This window comes from Acinonyx jubatus, chromosome E1, assembly GCF_027475565.1.
Source record: "Acinonyx jubatus isolate Ajub_Pintada_27869175 chromosome E1, VMU_Ajub_asm_v1.0, whole genome shotgun sequence".
In the NCBI taxonomy this organism is placed as follows: Eukaryota; Metazoa; Chordata; class Mammalia; order Carnivora; family Felidae; genus Acinonyx; species Acinonyx jubatus.
Genome location: NC_069397.1, coordinates 55,878,973 through 55,905,903, shown reverse-complemented (window position 1 = coordinate 55,905,903; position 26,931 = coordinate 55,878,973). Strand labels below are relative to the sequence as shown.

General features: G+C 61.4%; 1 protein-coding gene across 9 annotated transcripts in view; it reads right to left on the bottom strand.

The window, feature by feature from the left end:
- The window catches only part of SEPTIN9 (septin 9), a 148,185-nt gene that overhangs the window by 24,155 nt on the left and 97,099 nt on the right, over window positions 1–26,931 (bottom strand). The window contains exon 1 of one of the 9 annotated variants that reach the window (XM_027052330.2): window positions 9,701–9,722. The exons of 5 other annotated variants lie outside the window; for them this stretch is intronic. The gene's annotated coding sequence lies outside the window, so the exon portion shown is untranslated. Of the gene's footprint in view, window positions 1–211; window positions 492–9,089; window positions 9,227–9,468; window positions 9,615–9,700; window positions 9,723–26,931 lie in introns of those variants that run through there. 3 more of the 9 variants (XM_027052331.2, XM_027052333.2, XM_027052334.2) reach the window with 3 other exon arrangements.

Below are 26,931 nucleotides of genomic sequence, written 5' to 3'. Positions count from 1 at the left end.
TTTATCACACGGGATCCTGGGCTTCCGGGGATAACGGGCCGCGACTCTCGAAACGAGACCAAAATAACAAGATCCACAGGGCTCTTACACAGGTGACGACGGAAGAAAGTTAAACTAGGGAGCACACCAGTCCGGGGGGTCCCACCCTCACGGGACCCTGCCCGCAGGCAGACCCCAGGAGGCCCCGCACCCTCCACACCCCCCGGGGTACCTGCCGGCAGATGGGAACGGTCTGAGGCGTCCTCCCCGAGATCGCAGCAGCTGTGGAGGCCACAGGGGTGGGAGCCCGTCGCCTCCCAGGTCCCCTCCCAGGTCCCTCCGCCCCGAGGCTCCGGGAAGGAGCCACATTCATATGGTAATTTCTGCCTGTGAACTGGTGCGGCACAGAGGGCCCTCCAGCTGCGGGCCGGGAGGAGGGGAGCCTGGCCCGGGCCTGACCGCTCGCTCCCGGCCCTGCCAAGTGGGCCCTTCCTGGGGCGCTCAATTCGGGCCACGGGGGGAGCGGGCGCCTTGGTGCAGGCGGGGCAAAGGGCCTCGGCTTTCTGCGCTCACGCGGTGGTTTCAGATGACAATGGACACGGGTTTGTTTCACTCCACTTTTCGGTGGCTCTCTGCAGATGATGCCGTGGCCCTCGCCCCCTCCCTGGACCCCAGAGGCAGCCCCCCGCGCCTCCACCCTCCCTGGAAGGAAAGGTCTCCCCGGGGCCAAGGCCGGTGGGGGAAGGGGGAGCGCGTTCTCTCAGGAAAAAAAAAGGAAGGCCGCTCCCACACCCCAGTCCTCCTTTCCCTCAGCTTCCTCTAGGGGCGAAGGGGGAGAGGGAGGAGGAGGGGGTCACACAAAACCCAGCCACTCCCTCCACCCACTTCCTCTCTCACACTGCGGGAGTTCACTGCTGCAGCTGAGAGAGAGAGAGAGAGAGAGAGAGAGAGAGAGAGAGAGAGGAGAGAGAAAAGAGAGGAGAGGGGAGGGGAGGGGAGGGGAGAGAAGAGAAGAGAAGAGACATGCAAACCTTCCTTAGTTCTGGGCCCACGGAAACCAGAAGTCGGCTCCAGGACTCAGCTGCAGACCCGAACGGCTTCTCTGTGCCCCCACCCCCATCCCCACCCCCAAACCCATCCACAAGCCCATTCACCGCTGGATGCAAAAGGAAACAAAAGGACCCCTGGCGAATCGCCCAGACACAGACTCAAGACAGGTCATGGGGGAAAGCGCAGGAGAGAAAGAAGCGAGCAGCGACTGCCCCCTCCCCGCCGCCCCCGCCGGGGACACAGGGCGCGCCCCCGCCCGCGCTGGCGAACCAACTATCGCACGACCGGCAATTCCGGGGAGAGGTGAAAACCCAAGTCCGCACCAAGACAGGGGCACCAACATCGAGTGCTGCATGATTCACAGCACTTGAAAAACAGCGACAGCCCCGATGCCCGGCTACTGATGAAGGGATAAGCAGCACAGGACGGGACCACCGCGTGGAACACTATTCGGCCAGGAAAAGGAACCGAGCGCTGACCCCTGCTACCACGTGGACCTTGAAGACACCATGGCATAAAAAGCCACCTGTCCTCTGATTCCACATTTATAAAACGCCCAAAGCAGGCAAGTTCACAGAGGCACGAGGCAGCTTCGTGTTGCCAGGGGCTGGGGGCAGGGAGCTGTCCGTGGGAACAGGGTCTCTTCTGAGATGATGAGAATGTTCTGGAATTAGTCGTGGGAACAGGGTCTCTTCTGAGATGATGAGAATGTTCTGGAATTAGTCGTGATGACTGGGTAACGTTGGGACGCGCTAAAAACCTCTGAATTGTACACTTTAGACGACTGAATTTTAACGGCGTGCGAAGCGTATCTCAATAAAGCTCCTAACAACAGCAATATAACAGGTAACCTGCTCCCCAATGACCAGGGGTGAGGGCTGTGTCCTCGTCCATGGCCAGCTCCCAGCACCGATCCAACACCCCGCCTCCAGGTGCCCCCCAACTCTGCAGCCCGGCGAGTGGGGGCGCTGGCAGGCTCCCTGGCCCTGCGACTCCCCCCTTGCCCTCTCTGCTCCTGACCCCACCGGTGCTCATTAGGAGCCCCCTTTAATACAGAAGGAAACCAAAACCTCAACCTGAAGGGAGGGGAGACTGGGATTCAAACGCAGCCAATCAGCAACCACAGAGGGTCCCTGGGCAGGAGGGACAAGGGAAAACCCACTCAGCACTCCCCTCCCGGATGCAGGGACACCTGCGACCCCTTACACGTACCGGAACCAACTGGGTGAAGCAGCAGCAGCAGGCCCCAGGCCCCCCCCCACACACGCGCACACGCACACACCGGGCAGGTGTTCAGTCTTCTGCGCGGGCCCAGCCGACCCAGCGGAAATGATGGCAGGAGCCAGCAGCTGCCGGGGGCGGCCGCCGGATATCCTGGGCCATCTCTGGTACGACCCACCCCAAATCTGTCAGAGGCCCGAGCTTCGCCCTGTCCCGTCCCAAACCCGAAGGATGCTGCTGAACGAGCCTCCGTGGAAACAAGTCATAGAGAATTCACCGAAGCCCCGCTTTTACGGGGCGGCAAAGGCCCCAGAGAGGGCGGGGCGGGAGGTCTCTGGCGGCTCAAGGTTAGCGCCTGAGTTTCCGAGTGCCCCGTGGCGTTCGTTAGGGCTTTACTCCCCAGCCGTCCCCAGGGAACCCCAGGGCAAGGGGCCAGCTCAGGGCGGCACACACGGTGGGACTGTCCTCACCCCAACCGCCCCACAAACACGGAGGCCCTCGGAGAACCAGCCTCTCATCCCTGACTCACACGTCTCCCCCACAATCTGGGATCTAGCAGCCGACAGGTGCAGGGAGAGGCCACTGGCTCATCCTCCCGCGGGCCCACGATGGGCCCCAGGAGATGTGAGCAGGCCAGGCCTGGGTTTCAGGCCCAGAAGCATTTCTGCCCCTTCCTGCTGAGTGGTGTCCAAAACGCGTTGCTGGGCAAATGTATAAGGAAATAATGAAGACAGAAGTGGCTGTTGGCACACGGGCAAGGTGTGACTGACCAGGTGCTCCGGTTCTACTGTGAGCCCGGGGGGAGGCTGGGGAGGCAGCCAAGACCTTTGGAAGGATGGCGAAGGTCAGCTGAGGAACTCTGTGCAGGAAGAGCAGGAAGCAGGAAGCAGGCACCTGCTGAGGGGTGCCACCTCCATGTGGACAGGTGAGCACCACACCCCCCAGCCCCTCCTCTGCCCCACCCCCCCACCAGCCCCGCCCATGCCCCCGCCCCACCCCCACATGTTCCCTGAAATTTCCCCTGTGGTCCCAGCCGCCCCTGAGCTGCTCTCCTCTGTGTCTCCAGCGAAATTCCAAAGAGCCCAGAGGGAGCATCTCAACACTCCGGGCCCTGAAACCTTTGCTGAGTCCCAATTGCAAAGTAGCTGCTTCCTGGGACCCCCCCCCCCCCAGCAGGTCCTAGGACACCTTCCTAGAGCCTCTCATCTTACAGCTGGTGCATCTTTTTAAATGTTTATTTATTCTTGAGAGAGAGAACGCAAGCAGGGAGGGGGAGAGAGGGAGAGAGAGAGAGAATCCCAAGCGGACTCCAGGCCGTCCGCACAGAGCCCACCTCGGGGCTCGATCTCATGAGCCAAGCCAAAATCAAGAGTCGGACGCTTCACTGACGGAGCCACCCAAGCTGGTGTGTACTTGCCACCTAACTGGGATGGAAGCTTCTGGAAGGCCTGCCTCGTGGATCCCCCTACCCTGCTCAGCCCAGGGCCGCCCCGAGGTCAGGACTCATGAGAACGGCAGGTGAGGGGCTGCACGCACTTGGCACCTCCCCGTCCAGGTTCTGTGACCTCCGTGCTGACCCCGTGAAGCGGTACGCCTTCCGGAAGCCGGACGGCGGCTCAGAGGTGACGCGGCACGTGTGTAAGGCCGCGGGGCCATCGACAGGTGCACGGCAGGCACCAGGCGTCTCACTGGCCCCACGTGTGAAGCTCTCCCTGCAATGTCCATCCTCTCGCGGAATCTGGGGAGCGGGCCGCTCTCCCAGCGAGCGAGCAGGTCGACAAAGCAGATGTGGGGGCTGGTCAGGAGCCTCAGGAAACGCTGACCCGGTCATAGGTGGCCGGCTGATGCCAAGTTCACAGAGGTGGGGCTGGTCCCTGGGCCCAGGTCTCCACCAAAGAAAGACAGGGGTCTCCTGGCCGCCCCACCCTTGCCCGCCTCTCCCCTCACCTTCCACAGGAACTTCCGCCAGGCTCCTCACTGTTCCCCAACCTCCCGGCTTCCACCCAGAGTCACCGCCCGCCTCGCTGGGAGCCTCACCTGGGCGCTGAGTTCCCTTGGTTCGGAATGGCCCCCACATCCTGCCTCCAAGGGCCTGCGCCCGCTGGGGCCCTAAGAGGGGACTCGGGGAGGGCTCACTCTACACCTGAGTAGGGGACACATGGGAAGGTGGGGGGGGGGTGTCCCAGCTCCAGTGCTGCCAATCTGGCATCAGCAGATAAGTCACTGAACCTGGGGGCCGACCTGCTTCCCAGGCCTTCGTCCTGGCATCTGCCTCCAAGATGGGGAGGAAAGCACCAGAGGAGGGCACAACGGGCTTCTGCCCTGAACTGGAACATTCCGGACGTGCGGGAAGACCAACAGGAAGGTGCCAACAAGGCTTGTTGGGCACTATTCAGCAGCAGAGAGGAAGCATGAAGCGGCCCCTCGGCTGGCCAGGTGGGCTCTGGGGGGGCGGTGAGGAGGGCACTCGGATCGACGTAGGTCAAACCGGCCTTGGGCTGAGGTGGCATGGAGCAGAGGTGGCTCAAGGAATCAGCTTAAAACTCATTTATTCTGGGGGTGCCCGGGGGGGCTCCGTCGGTTGAGCGTCCGACTTTGGCTCAGGTCAGGATCTCGCGGTTCGTGAGTTCAAGCCCCGGGTCAGGCTCTGTGCTGACGGCTCGGAGCCTGGATCCTGTGTCTCCCTCTCTCTCTCTGCCCCTCCCCCTGCTCACGCTCTGTCTCTGTCTCTCTGTGAAAAAGAAGTAATTTTAAAAGACTCATTTATTCTGTAATAAAGAAACTTATTCCTAATAGGCAACCTTACGTGTTCCCCAAAGAGAAACTCTCTCAGTTTCCACCTGTCATGTAGGGCATGAGGCAGCCTCATCACCTCAATAAATTCTCCAAGAGGAAGACTGAGGGCTCCGCACACCGGGCCCGGAGTCAACTGTGGTCAGCAGGACGGGCCCTGTTGGAGGGCCCAGCCCTGCATTAGCAGAGCATGTGGTCTGCAAAACAGCAGTGACTCTTCCTCCGACCCAGGGGGGCCCCCGCCCCCCCCCCCCGTCATGGGTCTTTGGAGCCCACAGCTGATACCCGCCAACGGGTGGCAACGTGGATCCTGTCCTCAGTCCCCTACTTCCCCAGAACCAGGGCACAGAGTGGGGGCCGGGCCATCGGTCCAGTCCCCTGCACCGGGAGGATGTATTCAGATCCCAAAGAAAGAAACACTCCAAGGAGAGCACGTATAAAGACAGTAGGGCCACGGGCTGTTCTCGTAAGGCTCTCCGGAGCTGGTCGTACAGAAACCAGAGGATTTGGACAAAGGATGAAAAGCTTTGGGCAAACCGTGCTGACCGTGCATGCATTCAAACGTTAACTGAGCAAGCTCCTGGGAGGTCCGGGGCCCGCAGACAGAGATCAATAAAATGTAATCTCTATACAAGTCCACAGTCTAGGGAAAGACAGGACACAATGTCCCCGTCCGGTCTGTGTGTTTGTGTGGGGGGTGGGGGTGGGGTTCTCCACGCAGGAGAGTGAATTTGAAATCACCATCCCGCTCCAAGCTAGGAAAATCTTATCTGTGGTCCCAACGTCGAAGGCCTGGTGACAGGCACCTAGAACCTAGCCTGGGAGATAAGGGAGGAGATAAGTATCTGGGAGGTAGGACACACTCCGCTGGGGACATCAGCAAGGACACTCCAATGACCGTTCAGATGACTGGGCACTCGGTGCCTGGCATTTGCAGGGCAGGGCAGGGGCTGGCAGGCCTCTGGGGACACAGGTCCCGGAAGTGGGGATTGCAAGCCAGGTGCAAAATGGAGGAAATCAATGCCTGGTGAGCCCTTCTTCCCCAAGGCCAAGTGTGGGGGCGGGGGGGCGGGGGGCGGGAGGGAGGGGCAGGGTCAGTGTCAGTGACTCAACCCCAGCCTGGAGCTGGGGTTCCGAGGGCCACCTTGGCTGCTGGGGAGCCAACATCTCCCCAAGGGTGGCCCCCCCACCCCCAGCTTCAGGAGAGGCACAAGAAATTTGGGGGTGCCTCTGCCACGATCCAGCTAAACTAAAACGTTTAAAACTCACATTTCGGTTGGAACAGCCAGGAAGAGGGGAGTGAGCTGACGGGTTCACCCTCGCCTTTCAGACTCTTTGTGAGAAGCTGCAGCCCCCCAAACCAAGGCCCAGACCCTCTTCCTGGAAACCAGCTTCCGAGGGCTGAGCACCAATTCTGCTCTCAAGGTGGGAACGGGCTGGTCCAGAGGGCAAGGGCCCGAACTTAGAATCAGAACTCGGAACTCCCGGGCCCGGCGGCCCGGCCCTTCCCGGTGGCGCTAACAGAGAAAGAGAGGAAGGGGCATTTGGACCCCACTCACCCACCCCAGCCCAGGGACAAGCCAAGGCGGGCAGGCTGGAAGGCCTATCATTAGCTGTGGGCCTCCCCTGGCTTCCCAGCCTGCTCCTCGGAGAACGGGCTGGCCCGCACAGATGACTTCACTGCCTGCCACCCTGGGGAGCGTTCCTGGGAAGGCCTCGCAAGGCTCCACTGAGCGCCTGAGAGCAGGTCCCTACCTGTCCAAGGAACCAGGATGGCTCTCAATAAACAAATCAAAGCCTGCCGCTGGAAGGCAGAAGTCTGGGAATGGAGTCTTGGCCAAGGGCTGCGATTTCTGCTGGAAGCGTCTTCCCCGAGAGCTCGGCTGCGGGGAAGCGGGCAGCGGTGATCTCCGAGATCACCAGCCCTGAAATAAAGTCATCCCTCCTGTGCACCTGGCCAAGGAGAGCAGGAGGGAGCCCAGAACGCCTTGGGTGGCCTGGGAAAGCTGGCCCGAGCCTTAAATGTGCAGGGGGCATTGGATAACGGAAGCTCCTAAGCCTTTGACAACACAGGAAGCTAGGCTAGAGGCTGGCGGGGGTGCTTTCTTAAGGATAGGGTCTTCCCCTTCTCTGAAGGCCCCTGGGGAATGCGTCTCATCCTATCTGACAAGAACAGCTCAGGCTATGACACAACAGGAAGTGGGGAGGGTACGTGGCTGGGGAAGAGGGGAGGGGGTGGTGGGAGGTAGGTCAGCCCAGAGACTCTGGTTGCCTTAAGGGGTGCGGGGCTTCTGGGGCTTCTGTTCTCGAGGCTTGGGGCACTCAGGGAATGACCCACGGGCCCCAACCTGGGCTGTCTTTGGCTTGGGTGGGCGGGGCCTTGTGGCTGCCCCCTTCCCACGTCTCAGAGCACCCTGTGCCCCACACAGAGTAGGCCCTCCCCACACGCCAGCTGAACTGGCCACCGTCCCTGACACGATGCCAGTCAAACAGAGCAGTCTGTCGGAAATACAAACAGAAACCAGCAGACACATTAGTGATGCAGGTGCCCCAACACAGAACTAATCGGGGGGGGGGGGCAGTGGGGATGCCCAGGAGGGGCCACCGACAACGCAGATGTTAAAAGGGGTCAGCCACAGAAGAGGCCTCCCTCCGTAGTCTCACCTGAGCCCGAAGGAGACCCAAAGGGACAGAAGCAAGCGTCCCACCCTTCCAAAGAGGTCCCACACAGACACTGGTCCTCCAGCCCCAAATGGTCAAACAAACTCATTCTGCTTCCTATTTCCTGAAAAGGAGCCCCCCTGGGTTGCCACGGGGAGCCAGCCAGAAGAGAAATGACATTTATGTAAACACCCACGGAGGCCAAGCGCCCATGAACGAGGTGGGAAACCCACACGTGATTAGAAGGGATTAGAAGGGGACATAAGGGATTAGAAGGGAATGGGGGGCTTTTTCTCCGTCCTTGCCTAACAGGATTTTCCGTGCGGGATCCAAACCAAATTCCTGCTAGGGTGCTATCCCTACCGCCAGAAGCCACTGCCTGGGCGGCACATTTTCCTCCAGGAAAGGAATTCCAAACTTCTCTTTGGTGGGCAGAGATGCTCCCCCAAACCTCTGACAAAAGAGGCAGACTTCCTGGCAGAGAGGAAGCAGAGGGACACCAGGACTGGCTGAGTCGATCCCCAGGGGACAGTGGGATGAAGTTTTGGGAGCAGAGGGCACAGGCTCTGAAGCACCCCGGCCATCCCAGCGCTGGTGCACGAGTGGGGCGGGGGACTCGCCCGGCTGGCTGTGGGATTTAGTCTGGGGGATTTCCCATCGTCTCGGCTGGAAAGTTCTTTGGAAGGCACGTCCCCAAGGAGCTCCTCCCTCACCCCCACCCCCCCACAGCCCCGTTCCTTGACAGGGAGTGGCATCGGCCCCCCAGGATGCTCCGGGCACAAGCCGCCTTCCAGATGCCCACCCCCCACCCCCATCCCCAGGACCCGGAGACAGCGCGGCAGGGTCCCCCGCGCCCATACCAGATGGGACACCCGCATGTCCAGGGTCTGCCAAAGCTAGCCTCCCAGCCGCCCGCCCCAACGGCTGACCATCTGTGCGGAACGATTTTAAGAGGCAGCGGTGGCCAATCCGAGTGCCTCCCGGGCCTCCTGGAAGCCAGGGAAGCCCCACGCGAATGGGAAACCGGCTGCGAGAAACTCCCCGCCGCGGGAGGACCTGGCCACTCGGCTTAGCTGGCCCAATATTTACAAAGAGATAGCTGTGGCCACACAAAGCCCTTTTCTCCTGCTCCGCGGCCGAAAATCTGGGCCCCGCGTGGAGACCGAGCTCCCGCCGCCCCTCTCCCGGGGACCCAGAGCCGTCCCGCCGGCTGGTGGTGGGGAGCGGGGGGCCGGGCCCGGGTGGGGGACAGGGACCCCCGGGGAGGCGCCGCGCGCGGCCCCGCCACCGGGCCGTCGGAGGACCGCCGGGCGGCCGCACCACCTGAGGGCCCCCGGCCACCGCCGGTGCGAGGCCGCAAGGAACAAAGGGAGCGGAGGACTCACCCCTGCAGCTGAGTCGGGCTGCGCTGGCTGCCGGAGAGCGCGGCCCGCCCACCGGGTCACATGGCTCGGAGCCGAGCAGAGGATCAAAGGGGCTTTGTGGCCGCGGAACAAGGAGCCTCCCAGAGCGCGGGCAGAGGTAGGAGGGACCGCCTGAGCCCAGAGGCTCGGGGGCAGGGCGAGGGGAGCAGAGTCGGGGGCGGGGGGGGGGGGGGCAGGGGGCGGAGGAGAGAAGGGGCGCCCGGCTGCAGGCCCGAAACCAACCGGGGTGCATTCTGTGCGTAAGAAACGCCAAGGAGCCGAGCTCCCGAGCCGGCCTCCAGGAAAGCGACAGGGTCCCCCAGGAAAGAGCTCCGGGAGGGAGAGAGGGAAGATGGCTCACCTGGATGTCCAGTCCCAACTGCCCCGGCCACAAGTCAGGGCGCCCGCAGAGTCCCCTCCTCCCAGACTGTCCTGCCCGGGGGAGGCGGGCGGGACGGGAGTGCAGGGTGGTGCCGGGAATCTGACCCTGCCCGGGGGCGCCCTCGGTCCCTGCTGCCCCGCCCAGCACCCCCCTCCCTTTGCCAGGTGAGCCCCAAACGGGTCCTGACCCCCGGCCGGCTCAGATAACACACCCAGGCTATCGGACGGGCTCCCTCAGGTCGGCAGACCTCCCCCAGGAAAGCGGTCAAGGGCCAAAGCCTCAACTGCCTAAGCGCGCCCTGGTGGAGACGGCCCCAAGGGAGAAGCCTCGAGAAGGGGAACTGGGGCCGGGCGGGGCGGGGAGGTACGGGCGGGGCCAGCTCACCCTGAGCACTGTCTTTCTTCCCGGAGCCGCGGGAGCCGCGGCTTCTACAGCCCTCAGGGCCCTGGCAATGAGTCACCCTCCCCCGCAGAGCCTGGTGTGGTGCTGGGACCCTCAGGGGGGGATGGGCTAGGTGGTCCCCCAGAGGGAGGAGCTTGGGAACCACCCTGTTTGGGGCTGGGCCTGGACGCTGGGATCTGCCAGACCCATCCCGTGCCACGACCTCTGACCCCTGAGTGAGTCACTCCCAGGCGCTGGAGTGGCCAAGGGAGCCCCAGGCCTCCTCCCCACTAGCAGAGAGCTCCCGCGGGTTTTGGGGGGATTTGCAGGGGCGGGGAGTGAGTCGTTCAAGTGCAGAGGGGCCCTGAGGGACACCTTGAGAAGGTGGTGTGAGGGCCAGCTGGCCCAGACCCGCTCCCCAGGCCGGCTCTCCTTCCCATTCCCATGTCCCCCACGTGGCTGGTGGACGAGGCCCCCAGGCACCCACCCACTGGCCACACTGGCAAACCGGCCACATCCAGCTGGTCCCCCTGGGGTTCCTCAGAAGCCAGCTCTCCCCAGCAGCACCAGCCCAAGCACTGCCCACCCCTGATGGCCACGGACTCCGAACCATGAAGGCTTCAGGGGGCCGCTGTCCTCCCTTCCCCACCCCACGCAGAGTGCAAAGCCGCCGCCGTGGTCTCTGGGCACCTGGCCAAAGATGGGGAGCGTCCAGGGGAGGGATGTGTGTCCGGAGATCTTGTTCCCATCACGGCGGGAGGGGGGACGGTGGTGGATCTGAGACGCGGGCCTCGGAGGCGGACGCCAGAATCAGGCCCCCTTCCCGGGAGATAGCTTTGGCTCATGACCCAACCCTGCGGGCTCGGGCCCTCCCCACCTGTAAAATGGGCCCATCAACTGTAGTCATGAGAACTAAAGTGGGACAGGACGACCAGAATCAGGAAGAGTGGCCACTCAAGATTGACGCCTCTCTTTCCTCCAAGAAGGTGGTTTCCTAGGATGGGGAGTCAAGGGTCGGGGAGCGGGGGAGGCTCCTGCCACCCCCTGCCCACCCTGCTGGGCCCCTGTCACTGGGGCCCCGAAGGACAGTTTCAAGAACCATGGACAAAGGATGCCGGGGGGGACTCCTGTCCCAGGTGTCAAGGTTAACAAGGAGCCTGGATATGCACCTCCACTCTGCACCTGTCCTGTGGGCAGAGGGCCGCCTTCTCAGTACTCCCCTTAGAAGCTCCTTCTCTGCCCCTGACCTAGCTTTGCCCCCCAGGGCCCACCACCCCTTCCTGGGCCACACGTGGGCAAACCTCACGCTCTCCGAGGCCGCCCCTTGCCCTACCTCCTCCCCTCCCTGCTCACCTCTGGCCCAGGAGACCCCCCGGGTGCTTTCCACATCGCTCACCCGATGGGGGTCTCCAGAGCACAGGAGGAGGGGGTCCCCGGACTAGAGGAACAGCCTGAAGCCTGCAGGGCTCCCCGCCTGATCCCCCAGCAGAAAACAGAAGGCAGGTCCCCGATAAGCACCCCACGTCTGTAATTCTCAAGTTTCCAGTAGCCACATTGAAAACCGTAAGAAACAGGTGACGTGTCATACATTTCACTTAATGGAGCCAGAATATTATCAACTCCACGTGTCATCAACATAAACACTTTTTAGGTATTTTACATTCTTTCTGCTTTCCGTACTGAAGTCTATGAAGTCCAATGTGCACCGTGCACATTACGGGACCCCCCCCTCCCACCCGCCCCCGGCTTGGACTAGCCACGTTTCAAATGGCTACCGTCCCGGACGTTCTCGATTTCACCCTGGTTACACCAGACCCTTGGACAGCTGTTTACGTAGACCGTCTGATTGTAGCCCCACACCCCCTTTTCAACAGCGGGGGTGTGGCTACTTTGGGGGTGCTGCAGGGCACAGCTTGATGGGACCCACCGTAGCTTTACTGAAAGATATCGCTGAGGCCACCGACCTCTACATCACAGTGTCCCCCTTCTGCGGATGTACTGGGGCCATTTGCAAAGGGAGAGAGTGGAGAATGGTGGGGGGCGGTGGGAGCCCAGGCGGGGACCCCAAGAAAGGAGAAAGGGAGAGGAGCGTGCGGTCCAGCTGAACTACCACAAACCCTGCCCTTTCTGAGCCCAGGGATTCCACGCTCCAACATCCCCTCGTGTATGTCCTTCCAACCACGACTCATCCTGCCTTTGTTTACTGACTTCAAAGTCACAAACAGCTTCACTGGTTAGAAAAGAAATCTATAAAGACAGAAAGCAGATTGAGGTTGCCAAACTGGGGGCGGGGGGAGCAGTGGGAACTGACTGCTTAATGGACATGGGGTTTCCTTTGGAGCTGATGAGAATGTTCTGGAGCTAGATCATGGTGCTGTTGCACAACACTGTGAAAGTGCTAAGTCTTTTGAACGGTAAAGTTCACATCCTGTGTGTTTGATGCCATAAAAAAGTATTTACAGAAAAAAAAGCAAGTTTAATGCATCCTTTTTTCTCTTGAGCGAGGGCGCCCTACTCCCCAGGGGCCTCCCGGAGGAGCCAGCCCCGCCCATACCTGTCCCCAGGCCTGTGGCCTCCACAGCTGCAGGGGCACAGGTTTCTGTTGTGTGAGGCCTCTGTCGCAGCGGCCCCAGGACACTCACACGGCCTGCAGTTCTGACCCGACCACTGTAAGGGGGGAGCTTCCTCGCAGGAACAAAGAAAGGGGACACTCTGGGCCAGAAGGAAACTTTCGGGTCCAGGAACAGCAAAGAGGATCCCTCCCAGCCCCAACGAGGGGGATCTAAGTCGAACTGTCCAACCCTGAACTCGACCGACCCTTGCCCACAAAGCCAAGGAAGCCCCCCTACTGGGCACCAGGAGGCTGTGCGGTGGAGTGGGGGGGGGGGGGGTCCCCTGCTGACAAGGATGCCCTAGACCATTTCTGCCAGTGGGTGCTGCTCACCCACTGGCCTCCCTGGGGGAGCCGCCAGGGAGCTGGAGGTACTGGTCAGCTGTCCTGCCACAGGATCCTATTCTGAAAGCCACAGGGGGACAGCTGGGTCAGGCTCCCACTTCCAAATGGGCCCACTGGGAGTAGAGCACGGTCCGAGGGCGTCACCCACCCTGCAGTGCCGGGATGCCCACGTGATGCCCACGTGATGCCCCTGTGATGCCCGAGACCCTCATGTGGCTCACAGCAGCAGCAGAAGGGAAGGGAAGTGGTCACACCACACCCTCCCTCTCCCTCTCTCTCTCTCACACACACACACACACACACGCACACACGCACGCACGCACGCACACGCCCCAGGGCCCGGGGCCCCCAACTCGCTCCTACCAAGCCTCAGCCCTCCTACAACCTCTTTCCCAACCCACCCTGGGCAAACCCCGCGGGAGACAGCCGATGCTTCCCATCAAAGGCCAAGAAGAAAGTATCCTTCCCTCTCCTCTGCCGGACGGTCACTGGACTCCCACATGGGAGGGCAGGGGGCTGCCGCTGATGTGGGAAGCCAGCAGGTGCAGCCACACCCCCCCGGGGGGAGGGGAGCCCACACAAGGTCCTGCTGTCCCTGGGGAGGTGGGGGCTCCCAGAGGCCCCAGGGTGAGGGCTCAGGCCTGCCTGCAGGGAGAGAGGCCTGCAAAGTCTCTCTCTCGCCGCAGGCTAGCGTTGCAGGCTGGCGGTTGAGTCACATTTGGCTGAAGTCTTTCTTCTGGTCCCTTTGCAACCTGGCCGAGGAGGAACACGGGCAGGCTGCCCCCCGTCTCAAACACAAGCCCCCTCCTTGGGCCCGTGGGCTCTCTCCCCACCGCCTAACAGTCGGTCTGCACTGTGGCTTCTATCTTTCCACCACCTGCTGGCATCTTAACCTCCGTCTGGCTTCTGCCCATCTCACTGGTAACCGACCACTGGACAAAATTCTCAGGGCCGCCACCTGGCTCCGCCCACCTGGCGGGCCCCTCCCCCATCCCCCAAGGGAGGGGTTTGCACAGCACAACAGCACGGGGGGGGGGGGGGGGGGGCTCCTCCACCCTCATCCCGGCCCCCCTGGAGAGAGAGAACAGCTTCTCCTCCGTCCCCAGCGCCACCCGAGGGACCGTCTTCCCAGCTCGGCCACCTCTTACACATGCTGTTTTCTAATGAGCCTACACCCCCTGTCCAGGCCCTGCCGTCTCCCAAACCCCACCTAAAATCCACCCCCACCCCCTGCCCCACTCCCCGCTAAAGGCCACCGCCTCCAGGGAGTCCTCCAGATGGCCCCCCTCAGCCGGGACCACCCTTCGGTCCCCCGGATCTGGAGCACTTGCCAGGCTGACTTACTCACCCGCTCCTGGAACGTGTTTGGGGAGCGCAGGGCAGGAAGGCCCCGCTTCCTCCTTTCTAACAAGCGTGCCTCCCGCCTCCACTGTCCCTCAAGGAGGCTTTAATACACATTTCTTTCTCCTCTAGAAAAGCCACCGTGTCAACAGCGTGTCTTAGAAACGATGTTATGATATCTTAACTTCAGGAAATTGTGCTCCTCGTCTGCAGCCACCGCTCGTCATCCCATTATCCCGGTGCATTATCCCGGCTCGAGGGCCACTCAGTGGGATCAAAGAAGCTCCAGGCACACTCCCAGCCCCACCCACCCCACCCTCCCTCGGTAACTGCGCGCCCTGGGGCTCCGAACTCCCAGCGGATACAAAGCCAGAATCCTAGACGCCCAGCATCGGAACACTCAGACCCTACAAAGACCCGTAAAAGCCCCCAAGGTGTCTATGGAACACTCCGGGGTGTCAGGAGGGAGGACCGCCAGGTGGGGGCGCTCCAGGTCGCCTTTAGGGGTGATACTGTGGGTCCTCCCCTCCCCTTCGCTGAAACAAGGGCCCAAACCAAAAGCCCAGCAGCTAAGATGATAGGATTTTGAGTCAAACCATAGAGGGTTTCGTAGTTAGAGGGGGACCGAGGCTCTGGGCCGCGGGGTGAGAAAGGGCAGGATTATTGGTTTTCTGGAAACAGGATCTCAATCCTAGCAGCACTCCATCCTTCTTAAGGGGGGCGGGTAAGAAACAGAGACGCCCGGGCCCCACCCCAGCAATTCTGATTCAACTGACCTAGGGCTTGGTATTTTTGGAAAATTTCTCAGGGGACTCTAACGTGCGGTCTGGGTTGAGAAGGACCGTTGAGGCCTGATAGATGCATACACACACACAGCTGGGATCTGGCGAGATCCTGACAGCATTTGGAGCGGAATGTACCCAAGAGGCACGCTCGGATGAGTGCAGCTCTCAGGGTCAACAGCTCCTTCAACCGTCCGGGGGAAGCATCCATCCCCAAGAGGGAAACTTGGTTTTAACCCCGAAGGTCCGCGCAGTTCTTGCTGATGGGGGGGGGGGGGGGGCTGGAGATTCAGCGGGCCAGGCTCGGGCTTTTGCTAAAGGATCTCCACACAGCCCACGGCCTGGCCGGGAAGAGCAAGAAAAAGGACATCTGAGCTCCTGAAATCTCTTGATCTAAAAGCAGAACTCGCAAAAGAACACGGTTGCCATCATTCCCCTCCACGAAGCAACCAGGGAAGTCGGACTTTATCACAAGAGATGAGAAGTCTTTGCACCACACCTAAACAGACACTCACAAAGCTATCGACTTCCCATCTGTCCTAAGGGGCCATTTATCTTTCCAAAAAGTCATTTGTTTTCCAGGAAATGTTCCTCTCCCCCTCCCTTTCCCCTACTAGGATAGTATAGAAGCTTCAAATTCTAACTGGCCATCTGAGTCATATTTTTCTGCAAACTCCCATATGTACATGATTAGAGCTATCTTTTCTCTGGCTCATACGTATGGCTTTTTATTGGTTTAATTTGGGGGGCTGGGGGGGGTGCGGCGCCTGTCAGTTTAATTTGCAGGCCCCCAAGGACTGAACCTAAGAGGATAGAGGAAAAGGTTTTCCTCACCAGCACCTACTAAAAAAAAAAACCCAACCCCCCCAAAAAAAACCCTCTCTTCACTGCAGATCCACACCTTCCACACCCACAGCCAGGAATTCAGACCCCTGGTTCTCAAAGTTTGTTAAAGCAGGAAAATTTGCCCTGCAAGATACCCCCATCCTAAAAGTTTTCCACAACTATATCGATCAACTGCTACCCTTCACCATCGCTCTTTTGAGGTTTACAAGTATATACACCAGCACATCAAATGTTTGACATTTTATAATGTGAGGGTTTTTTAATTTTAACTTTTTAAAATATTTATTCATTTTTGAGAGAGACAGAGCGTGAGCGGGGGAGACACAGAATCCGAAGCAGGCTCCAGGCTCGGAGCTGTCAGCACGGAGCCCGACGTGGGGCTCGAACTCTCAGACCGCGAGATCACGACCTGAGCCGAAGTCGGACGCTCACCCGACTGAGTCACCGGGGCGCCCCCCCCCTTTATTTTTATTTTAAACTCTTTAATTCCCAAACTTTTCAGACGTGGAACCACTTTGCCTCTACAGTACCTTCTAAGGGCCCCAGAGAGAATGAAGTGGGACACAATGGGTTCGACTTCTCAGCCCGTCCGTTCTCTCTAGGCCAGGCATCAGATCAGTCCAGACTCTCTGGACACAGGCTGGGGCGGGAACAGAGATCACAAGCCCCGCAGGTAGGCTACAGGTTTTTACAATAATATTTCTAAATCCACATTCCTGGGTTACCAGGGGACACAAGAATGGGTACGCAGCAGTTTTTCTTTCTTTCTTTCTTTCTTTCTTTCTTTCTTTCTTTCTTTCTTTCTTTCGCATTGTTTCTAACGGCGAAAACTGGAAACAACCCGATGTCCATCGAGGAGAGAACAGAAAGCTGTGGTATATCCACCCACCGACGACCACCTGGCAGCGAAAATGCACAAACCAGAACCACAGGCATGAGGCGCAGGACCTTAATTTGCAAGCACGAAAAACTGCGCAAGGATGCTACTCTACGTGACGCGCTCCCAGTTACGGGACGTGCAAAACAACAAACAGCGCGTGTCGCTGCCCGGGCTGGACAGAGGCTCCAGCTGTTCACTGTCCGAGATGGTACACGTTTACTAAAAACTCAAGAAATCTTCGGGGGCGCTTGGGTGGCTCAGTCGGTTGAGCGTCCCCCTTGGGCTCAGGTCACGATCTCGCGGTTCGTGAGTTGGAGTCCCCTGCGTTGGGCTCTGAGCTGACAGCTCGGAGCCTGCTTTGGATCCCCTGTCCCCGTCTCTCTCTGCCCCTCCCTGGCTTGTGCGCACGCTTTCTCTCTCCCTCCCTCGCTCTCAAAAATAGATAAAAAACACACACGCTGAAGAAATCTTCGCAGGCCCTAGGGAATAACGAGGCGTGAGCTTTTCGGTGGCTAACCGGCAAAAGTCATCACCTCCCTGAGCCTCAGTTTACTCACCTGCAAACCGAGGGCGACAAACCACCTGCTACTGGGCTGCTGGCAAGGAGGCTGCTCAAACCTCCTGCCCTCCCCCCTTGTGGGGTTCTGAGCAAGATGATAACAAGCTGACAACCTCAAAGGGCTTTGAAAACCACAGGACGCTCCCACCTAAGGGGAGCCAGTGACTCCTGGGCCTGTTTTCACGACCTGGCAGAAAACATCCCAGCCAACGGAAGCCTTGTTTTTTCCTCTGAGGGCAGAGGCCTCGGTCTCAGGCCTGAGGTCTCAGGCTACCTGACACGAGGCTTTTGTCAGCCCCAGAACCCGCTTGTGGTGCGGGGTCCCCGAAACCCCTCACGCCTTTAGGTGAAACCACCATTCCCGTAAACAAAGCGGCCTGAGTGATCCAGGCCTGAGCCGGCCCGGCTCTTTCCTCCTCTGTCTCCTCCCAGGACCAAGAGCTCAGGAAATCACAGGCTGGGAAGCTGCTGGAACATCATTCAGAGAGGGGACGCCGACCCTCCCCGGGCTCACCCCGCACACCTGAGCACCCCAAGTGCCAGCCCCCCCCACCCCCACCCAGGAGCCCACTTTGCTCAGGCTGGACAGAGGCTCCAGCTGTTCACTGTCCGAGATGGTGCACGTTTACTAAAAACTCAAGAAATCTTCGGGGGCGCCTGGGTGGCTCAGTCGGGTGAGCGTCCCCCTCGGGCTCAGGTCACGATCTCGCGGTTTGTGAGTTTGAGCCCCACTTCTCTCTCTGTCCCTCGCTCACTCGTGCACGTGCATGCTCTCTCTGTCGGTCTCAAGAAAATAAAAGTAAAAAGCACATGAAAAGAGGAATACACAACATTCAGTGAAAGAAGCCAAAATGAAAGAAAAAATGTGTCTAATAACAGCATGCTCTGTAGCACCATTTAGGTAAGTTCAAAACCAGGCAATATTCTTTGCGGGGACTGAACATCTCTGTTTCCCGACTGGGGTGGGGGGGGGGGGTGGGGAGGGGGGTGCCCTACATGAATCCAGGTAGGTGGTAGCATCTCACAGACCCACACACCGAAGACAGTAAACGCCCCGAAAGCTGGTAAGAGCTGAATGAGACCACCGTCATTTCCTGGCTTTGATAATGAACCAAGCTTTCCTGAGGGAGGATGCTGGGTAAAGGGTACGGGAACTTTCTATGGTTGCTTCTGTAACGTCTTGAGAGGCTAAGGTAACTTCAAGACAAAGCTTTTTTTTTTTATTTATTTAATGTTTTCTTTTTAACGTTTATTTATTTTTGAGACAGAGAGAGACAGAGCATGAACAGGCAGAGAGAGAGGGAGACACAGAATCCGAAGCAGGCTCCAGGCTCAGAGCCATCAGCACAGAGCCCGATGCGGGGCTCGAACTCACGGACCGCGAGATCACGACCTGAGCCGAAGTCGGACGCTCAACCGACCGAGCCCCCCAGGCGCCCCAAGACAAAGCTTTTAAAAAGTACATCAAACATGTAAAATGCCGGCAATACTCATCACAGGAAATAATGAAAACGGAGACTGGATGGTTCCCTTCCTTCGGCCCCTCGTGGGGTACGCTGTGTGCTCCGTCCCGAGGGCGGGCGCTGTCCCAGGTGCGGGGGCCCTGCCCGCCCAGGCCTCGGAGTCCCAAGGTTAAGATTTAGCAGTAGGCGTGGAACCCACGCAGATGATCTGGCAACACTTAGCAAGGGCCCGCAGCACCTGAGAACAGGCCAGCGAGGCTGTTCTTAATGAATCCCGAAAGAGGCCCAACCCCAGTGGGAAGGCAGGCGTTCCAGGCAGGGGGGGCCTACGGGGGCCAGAGAAAGGAGTTCTGGGAGTCAAGATGGGGGGGGGGGGCGCGGCAAGTGATGAGGCTGGAGGTCCCGTCTGTCCTAAGGTGTGATTCGCAGCTATTTCCAGACCTGAGAATGCGGTGCTCACGGTAGTGAGGGGTGGGGACTTGCTCACCGGGTCCCCACTCAGCTCACAAAACGACTGTTTCATGGTCAGAAGCGAAGAGCCTAAATTCTAACTTCTGGCCACAGGGGGGCCCGCGGGGTCAGCGGGCATCGCACACCCACTCGCCAAGGTCTCAGGGAGCCTTGGGCAGCCTAGTGGCACCGGCAGGAGGTGGAGGGCAGCAGCCTGCCGAGGAGGCCCCCACACCCGTGACCATCTACCACCACTGAGGACAGTGCTTCGGGGGACGGGCTGAACACCCGGCCTGAACTCCCTGCAGACCCCTGAACCCGCCGCTGAACTTCCCTGGGCCTCAGTGTCCTCACTCACAAGTCAGGAAGTTGAACCCTCTTCAGGCTATAGACTTAAAAAAAAAAAAACAACACAAAAATGAGGCCAGTGCTCTGACCCTCACCCTCGCCTTCACTTGTGAAAAGGGGAATAAATAGGTTTCTCAACTGGTGTCTTTCCTGCCCTGCCCCAGGGGAGCCTTCCTGTGGGGTCTGGAGCTGGGAGAGGCTGGGAGAGCCCAAAGTGGGCACACAGAGGCTCGGGACATGGAGGATGCCTCCGGAATTTTTCCAGAAGATCACCACTTCCTGACTGTATTAGCTTCCTGTTGCTGCTAAACTACCACAAACTTCGGGACTTACAACAACATAAATCTGTCATCTCCCAGCACTGGCCCCTCTGGGCCTCTCCCTTTCTCCTCCCTAAAGAGAGAGTCCACCAACTGCACCCGCAGAGAACGCTTCCGGAACCCAGTGGGACCCCCTGCCCTGAGAAACGCTTGGGGACACTTCTTTGTGCCCTGTCCCACGTGGTGGCCCCCTGGCCGTCTCCCCGGGTGTCCTCCCAAAACCCGGACACTCGGCCCAGCCCGCAGGGGCGTCGGTACGTTTCAGCTGCTCCCAGGCCGAGGGCGGCTGCCGGGAAGCCGCTCTTGCCCACGCCCGGCCCGGCCTCCGTGAGAGCGGCCAGGGCGGCGAAACAGGAGGCTGGAGGTGGCAGGGGCCGCAGAGGCCAGGCCGTTCTCTCCGGCAGAGGCCGGGGAGGTGCCGGGGCAAGCCGGGCACGTGATTCCCGCCTGCGGTTCTCAGGGGAAGGGTGAGCCCCGGGAACGGCGAGCAGGGGCCCCAGGAGCTCGGCTGTGGGGGATGGGAAGGGGCTCTGGCCCGACAGCCCCCACGCCTCCGTGGCTCCGGCCCAGGGCCTCCCCGCCCCCGTCGCATCTCGGGGGAGAAAGTGAGGCTCCTCGCCCTGCCAAATTCCAGTAATGAATCCCACATTCATTCCACCCTTTCTGCTGTTGGAAGCTCTCCCTCCAACCTTCCGGGCTCGCTCTGAACAGCTGGCCTGCAGAAGTCGGTGGGATTAAGTATGCGGGGTGGCTCGAGGTGCCTGTGCAGAAAGCCTGTTCTCACTGCATCCCCCCACCCACCCCTTCCTCCGAAGAGGCCTCTCATTCCCGTCCTTTTCCCTGGGAAAAGCTGGAGGAGCCACAGGGGCGGCGGGATCCAGCATTAACTCTTTGCTGCCCGCCAACTTCCTGCCGGCACCCTCCCCCTCGAGGCCGGAGGGGCGGGAAGTTTCACTCCCTCCCACCACGCCAGTCCCCTGAGCCTTCGTGCATAAAAGCGCACACGTGCGCGGTCAAGGCCACGCGTGAGAACACACACACCCCGGGGGGGCACAGCGCTTGCCTGCAGCCCGGCCCCCGAGCTCCGGCCCTGCCCCAGGGGACAGTGTGCGGACTGCGGTGCCCTGAGAGGGTCACGCCTCACCAAGGACACAAAGGCAGGGGGCTCACAGGGCACCTGGGTGGCTCAGTCGGTTAAGCGTGCGGCTCTTGATCTCAGCTCAGGTCTCAATCTCATGGGTCATGAGTTCGGGCCCCACATCGGGCTCTGCACGGACGGTGCGGAGCCTGCTTGAGATTCTCGCTCGCCCTCTCTCCCTCTCTCTCTGCCCCCTCTCCTCTTGCTCTCTCTCTCTCTCTCAAAATAAATAAATAAACATAAAAAAAAAAAAAAAAAGAAACAAAGACAGGGCTCAGGAGCAAACGTGCTCAGATGCCCACGGTGCCTCTCTGGCAGTCTCCCGCACACACACAACGTACCTGAGCTGAAGGCCGCCCAGTGCCCGAGTGCGGGACAGAGGTGGGAGGCCCAAGGACACTCTCAAAACCATAAAGGATCCAATGACGAATAGCTGTGGTCGTTAGCCCAAAGGGTGTCTGTCTCCCTCAGGTGCCCCATCTTTCTGGAATGATGTGTGGGGAGACTGGGCTTCGCTGACCTGCGTACCCGGCCCCACCCCAAGGATGGGTCGTTCCACCTCCAAACAGGCAGCCACTTAAGGGGAGGCCACAGAACCAGGGCCTGGGGGCCAGGCCTCCGGCTCGGCCACCAGCCTGCTGTGTGACCCTGGCCAACTCTCACCGCCCCTCTCTTGGCCTCACGGTCTCCGCCATAAGGAGAGAGTTAAGTCAGAGGTCCGAGGAGGTATGTCAGGGGCTCGGGAGTCGGGCTTCCGGAATGCAAACCCTCCCTCCGTGACGCCCACTTAGCTGTGTGACTTTGGGCAGGTTACTTAATCCCTCTGCCTTGAGCTCCTCGGCTGTGAAATGGGAATACTAACAGAATTGACTTCACGGCAAAGATGATGGGATTAAAGGAGGTGCGTATGCCAGGTAAAGCGCCCTCAGGCCACGCGGAGTCCCAGGGCAGCCCTGGTCACCATGAACGGACCCCCACACCCCCGTCCGCGTGGTCGGGGCCCCGTCCGCCCTCTGCAGCTCGAGGCCCCAGCCCACAGAAGGTGCCGCCCTCCCCGCCTGCCTCTCTCCCTTCGGGTGAGAGCAGCGGAGAAGCTGGAAACCGGCCTTAGTCCCCAGTGACCGACCACCCCCCTGAGTTAGGAACCACGGAGGCCCCAGGCCACCACCCTCCGTCCACACTCGAGGACGGTGAAAGATCTCCTTGTCGTCTTCAAAACCACTCCTCTCCCTCCCTCCTCCAGACGCGCCTTAGCTTCCTGCACGAGAGCCAACGCCAACCCTCAAGGCCGGCCAGGGGTGGGGCGTGGGGAGCCCAGGAATACCTGGGACTCGGGGTTTCGCGGAGCCAGGTGCTGCTGGGGCCGCCCGCCGCCCCACCCCCGCCCCACCCATGGCTCCCTCGCGTCCTGTTCCTTTGCCTTTTCTGCCCCCTCCCTCCAGCTGAGGACGGGGTGAAGGTGGCCCAGGTGGGCAGAGGGGAGGGGAGGGGGTGGGGGGACAGCCGCCCGAGGGCCTGGGCCGGTCTTGCCTCCTCACTGCGAGGCCCTGTTCTAGGGAGCCTTCCACAGAAAGCAGGCCGGAGAGGAGCTGCCTGGATGGGGGACGAGGAACCCTGCCTGTCCCAGGGAGCGTGGGGAGCACGCCTGCGAACCCCCAGCCAAGGGGCCCCCCCAAGTCGAAAAGCGCGACTCTCGGACCCACGCAGACGGGCAGCGGCTCAGTCCCACACTGTCTCGAAACCCACACGCACGCGCAAAATGTCGGGTCTCTCGCGAGCCAGAAGACGAGGGGACCCCCCCCACCCCCACCCCGGGGTCGGGGGAGGCCCCACACAAGCTCTGCTCTCGGCGGGCGGAAGGACTTAATTAGTACCATACGGCGCCGGAGGGAGGGGGCAGGAAAGGAAACCAGCAGGAACACGAAAGGCGGGTGGGGGACCAGGAAAGGGCAGGGCGCACCCCCGGCCAAGCCTGCAGAGAAGGGGACGCAGAGGGGCACCCAGGCCTCCCCTGTCCCCCACCCCCCTGCAGATTCTCCCCAGCGTGGGCAGCTACAGCCTGTCCCTGGGACGGCTGGATCCGGCTTGGAGGTCAGGCCCCGGCCCAGCCCACCCTCTCCGGCCAGAGCGCCAGTGCCCTGGGCCGCAGCTGCTGGTTTTCTGGCACGGAAGGGGTGGGGGTGGGGGGGCTGGGCTGGCAGAACCCGTCCCGCCTCACTCGCTCACCCGGTCACCAAGGACTGGCCCCGAGGTGGCCCGTCTCTGCTCAGACGCCAGCCAGAGTCCGGGGGCCTCTTCCGCGCTCCCTCGTTCGGCCCCACCTGTCCCAGCCACCCCTAACACCTCGTGTAACAAACACCTCGTGCTCCGGGGCAGGAGCCACCAGGCCGGGTCCCGGCCGTGACCCGGAGCTGGGAGGCAAAGGCTCGGGGGAGGAAGGGTGCCTGAAGGGGCACCCTGAGGGGCTGGAGGTGAGGCTCACAGGACAGGCTCTCCTTCCTCCGGATGCGCAGCACCTTGTGACCACGGGAACGGGCCCAGAGCAAAGCCACACCTGACGACAGCTGAACGGGGCGTCGCTCGCAGCATCCCCGAGCGGCCTGGTCTCCCGACTTCTCGTTTCGGGCTACAGCCGATTCCCGGGCCACTGCGAGGCGGGGGTTCCGTTCCGTGGCCCCGAAAGCCTTCTGCTGGAGCAGCTGAGGACACAGCGGGGACCCGCGAGGTGACAGGGGGCGAGGCCCCTCCACATCCGAGCAGTAACACCCTCGGAGAATGAGGTCCCCCGCAAAGGGCCGGCAGCCCCCCACCCGCCCCACCGCCCCTCCTCAGGGCCGAGGACTCAAGCTGCTGGGACAGGGGACTGCAGGGCTGGCCACCTCCCCCTAGAGAACAGTGACCGTGCTCCGGGCGGCGGCTCCCGGCCGGTAACCGTTCCTGCCGCCGCAGCCGTCCCTCCGCGGTGGCTTCCGGAGAGAGCATTCGATCTGTGGTGGTCAGGGTCCCGAGATCCAGGAAAATTCTCGGGACGGCAGCTACGAGAAACGCTAACGCCGAGTAAGAGCTTATGAACCGCAAGCTCTGTTCCCAGAGCATCACATGCGTCCCCCACCGCAATCGACTGGCGCCTTCCTGGCGCCTTCCTGTGGCTCTCCTCCCCTCCTTCCAGGGATCAGGAAGCGAGGCACAGAGGGGCTAAGCAACTCGCCCCAGGGCACACAGCGACAGGGGGGTAGGAGCCGCCCCTCCCCCTCCCCTGCTAGCCTGGCAGGGACCGCTGAGGACGGGGCGGTGGGGCAGCCGGGGCCAGTCCCTGGTGTCCTCGTGTCCCACCCGGAAACCCCAGTCCTCGGCTCCTGGCCTGGCCCCTCAAAAGGTGAACGAATGACAGCCTGATGACAGAGGAGGGCGATGGGAACAGAACACCCCCAAAGTGCCCGTGACCCTGACGGGGACAGTGAGGTGATCCGCTCTGAGGCCTCTGCTCCGCTGGATGAACTCACCCGTGTCTCACTGAGCTCTCCTGACTCTTTCTATGAGCCCATTTTACAGAAGGGAACAAAGTACCTTGGCCAAGGCCGTGCCTCCAGGAAGGTCACTCGGCCCGGCTCTGTGGCCACACTCTTGCTTGAGCCACTCACAGACAACCCCGCGGGATGACGGGAGACGGCATCCAAGGGGGTTCGCTCCTCGCCCGCTGCCCCCCGCCAGGGGCCAAGCCTCTGCCGAAAGCCTCCCCGGCCTGTTCGTGAGTCCCAGCGGCCCCAAAGGTGGTTTTGGACCGGCTGTGCCCTGCTGGAGCAAGCGGGCGCAAACCTGTAGAAGCGCCAGACGCAGGCGGAGGGAGGAAACCCCCCCCGGGGGGGGAGGCACTCCCGTAATGTGGCAGAAAGAGGCGTCAGACCCCGTTTCGACTATTTTTCAAAAGGCATTTGTAGGAAGCGTACGGGGAGGGAAACAGCCGAGAGAAAATGCCAGCCGTGCTTTATTATTTCCTTCTGACGCGATCATTAGTGCCGGTTTTCTCTAGAGTGTTCCAATTTAAAAATTGCCTTTGCCATGAGTTGGCATAATTTTTAAATAGCGAGAAATACGGGTTGTTTTCAATCAGGAAGGCAGATGCCTCTTAGCTACTCAGCAGCCCCCCTCCATTGGCACCCTGGCTCCACCAGCCCGGCACACGGAATGTTCCAAAGAGCTGTCATGTCAGCCAGGCCCTGGGCTGGGTCTTCCCCAGACGGCTCCGAGGGGCCGGGTCCCCTCGCCTCCACACGCAGGGCTGGGTCCGGGACCCCCCCCCCCCCCCGGTGGGACGTGTGGTGGGGGCTCCACAGGCCCTGCCATGAGGTCACTTCCCGCTGGGCTGCAGGGATCACGTGACTTCAACTGGCGCTTAAATCAACACAGCTCTGCCTCATCCCCAGCCTGGTGGGGACCCCCCCCCCCACCCCGCCCCCGCCCAGCATGACAACCCCCAGGGCAATTGTTAGCAGGGAGGGAAGCCGCTGCGGGTGTGACAGGACAGGCTTCCCAGGGACAGATGTGTGACAACTCTGCTGTGTCCAGGCCTCTCCGGGGACTCGAGGCCTCCACTGCCCCCTACCGACCAGCCACCATCCAGGGAGGAAAAGGGGGTGACGTGCCCACGGGGGCTGCGGGCCCATGGAGGCAGGGAGCGGAGCTGGGGGCACGTGGGACCAGGAGGGTAGTCTCTTACGCGGGTCGGCTCCTGCCTCCAAAAACGTCACTGTCCCCCTTCCTCGGCGACAGAACGAGGCCACCCGGGACTGAGCACCCACTTCTCCCAGGCCTCCTCGATTGCTACGAAGGTTACAGGAGAGGCCTGCAGAGCTCTGAGCCCAGCGGCCCGCACATCTGACATCCGCGATGCCAGCAGTGACAATGAACAGATCAAACCAAAATGGCCTGGGGACGGGGCACTGGTCCGACAAACCCAGGCTGCTCGGGACGCTCAGCCCGATGAGCAGAGCTCCAGCAGCAAGCAGGGCAGGGCCTGAGTACCGTCCCGGCCCCCTGTCCACCCCGCACCCCTGGTCTCCCCCTGCTCTGGCACGGACTGCCCCCTGGGCCGTAAGTGGCTCCGACGGGTCTCCTGCCCCAGGTCAGGGGCAGGGGCAGGGGCAGGCAGGCAGGCAGAGAGTGGGGACCCCCGACCCGAGGCAGACCCCACCAGTCTAGAGCAGAAGTCTTCCCTCCCGACCTCGGATCCTCAAACACAGGTCTTCCAGCAGCCAGGACCGCGGGACTGGGGCCAGCCCTGCAAGTGAAACACACCCACCGTGCCAGGCCGGGAGGCAGGGGCGGGCCTGGATGTCTCCAGGATCATATGGCCAGTGTCCAGCAGGGCTGGTTAACCCTGCAACTTCTGGCTCCGAGCCACAGACAGCTTTGCTCCCCACATGGACCACAGAGGGCACGTGGACGTGTCCCCCAGGTGGGTCTGGGCAGGTGGGGGACAGAGGGACAGGTGGGCAACCGAAAGGGCCTGCGCGGCGTCGGGTGAGGGCTGAGGGACCCCAGTCGGAAGTCTGGCCCGCCCCTGCGCGGAGGGGGCCCTCGGCCAAAGCGAGCGCTCAGTCCATTCCCGGCGTGCGGCCCCCTCCCTGCCGGCCGCCCTGCCCGGAGCAGTGCCGACCCGCGCCACGTGACCCAGCCTGGGAAGACGGTCCCAGATGTGGGAGGTCGGACCCGGGACCGAGTGTGCGGGGGAACCCAGCTGCACAGGAAGCCGGGCCAGTGGCCTCCGGAAGCCTCCAGGCTTCGCAGTCCGGACTCCCAGGGTCTGCCGCTGTGGGGCCCTCTCCTGCCTGTGGCTCAGAGCCCCGACCTGGACCCGTGGGCTCCAGGGGCCCAGGAGGGAAGACGTGGCCTTGTCCCCAGGGTGGCTGGCTGCCGACCACCGGGGAGTGAGCCTCTGGCCGCAGCCCCTGCCCCTCCGGGCCCCAGTTCGGCCACGG